This window comes from Sorex fumeus, unplaced genomic scaffold (assembly GCF_029834395.1).
Source record: "Sorex fumeus unplaced genomic scaffold, SorFum_2.1 ptg000065l, whole genome shotgun sequence".
Taxonomy (NCBI): domain Eukaryota; kingdom Metazoa; phylum Chordata; class Mammalia; order Eulipotyphla; family Soricidae; genus Sorex; species Sorex fumeus.
In genome coordinates, this window is record NW_026606122.1 from 6,249,847 (window position 1) to 6,251,442 (window position 1,596).

The window sequence follows — 1,596 nt, forward strand, 5'->3', positions numbered from 1 at the left end:
TATCAGCAATGAACTTAGTAAAGGCCCACTTCCTGAAGATGTGGATTTCCTAATGGCCCAGGAGTTTGAAATTTCCATGTATGGCCTCAATCTTATGTCCCTTGTCTATCAGCTTAATGTGGAGCAATGTGATGACTTAGTTGGATATTCACCACCGAGCCCTGGGAATTTTCAAGGGTACTTCACTATCTCTTTGAGACTAAGATTAGAGAGAGCATGAGGTCAGATCTGAATGTCCAGAAGAAAAGCTTGTATTCAAGCCCCTTGAGGAAATTTTATACAAGCCACAAGCTTCTGACACTACCAACGAGGCTACTGTTTATAGTCATAGCAAATAGTTTCCATGAGAGAAGAGAACACAGTAGGTTCCACTGGCTGCAGGTGTTGTTTACTTGCTCAAAAGAGTATTTCTTTAAGTCAAATAATTTATGAAAATATCACCTGGTGGGGGTTATTCTGGATAAACATTCTCATGTATGTGATAGATTCAAATATGTTCTCTGTCCTTCCTCCCCACTAAAGACACTAATTACACAGGCCAGAATAATAATACAAGCATTATGGCACTTGCCTGTCATGCATCTAAGTGTAGTTGCATTCCCCCCGCCCCCCGCCCCCTGTACCACATATGATCCCCTGAAAGCCTCCAGGAGTGATCCTTGAGCACAGGGCCAGGGGAAAACCCTGAGTGAGTACCACCAGGGGATGCCCAGAAAACAAAAGCAAAAGAAGACACTAACAACCTGTATATTAGGCAACTTAAATTTACCCCATAACCTCTCTGTTCTCCCACCTTTTTCTTTTTGATTTTTTTGGTCACACCTGGTTGTTCTCAGAGCTACCTGCTGCTCTCCTGGCTCTGCACTCAGTGATCACTCCTGGTGGGCTCAAGGAACCATACAGTGTGCTGGGGATCGAACTTGGGTAAGCAGTGTGTAAGTACCTGCTGTTCTATTGCTCTAGCTGCTCTGTTCCTTTCTAAAACAATCTTTCTTATGCACTTCAGTTAGCATTGATCTCTATTACTATGAGTTCAAATCCATGGATTGTTTCATTTATAATACCAAATCTGATGTTGATCCCATTCATGTATTTTTCACTTCAGATTTTTCACTTTAGTTTTGGTCTGTGTATATTTGTTGTGTGCCTTTAAAACATCTTCAATATCTCTAGTCATTAGTCTTAATCTAAGCTTTTGAACATTTGAAATAGAGTTAAACAGAACTGAGAAATAGTGCTGGGTGCTGCATGGCTTGCCTCCTCTTGGTGCTACGAGGCTGAGGACTTGCAGAGATTGCTTCATTTTTTTTTACCTCTGAGGCTCAATGTATTGAAGACCATTAAAAATATAGATAGATATTATTTTTGTTGTTTCAGGTTAGTAAGAAATCTAGTTACTCCCTGTTACTCCATCTTGATAAGAAGCAGGCAGAAGTCTGTTATGGTCTCTCAGTGTGTCACTGTCACTGTCCTCCCGTTCATCGATTTGCTCGAGTGGGCCCAGTAACGTCTCCATTGGAGACTTCGTTGTTACTGTGTTTGGCATATCGAACACATCACGGGTAGCTTGCCAGGCTCTGCCGTGTGGGCGAGATA

At 41.9% G+C, this 1,596-nt stretch overlaps 1 non-coding gene across 1 annotated transcript; it reads right to left on the bottom strand.

The window, feature by feature from the left end:
- Positions 1-247: 247 nt before the first annotated feature.
- LOC130036787 (small nucleolar RNA SNORA70) lies at positions 248-381 on the bottom strand. The gene has a single exon (XR_008794453.1). It is a non-coding gene; the product is annotated as a small nucleolar RNA SNORA70 (small nucleolar RNA).
- Positions 382-1,596: the final 1,215 nt, after the last annotated feature.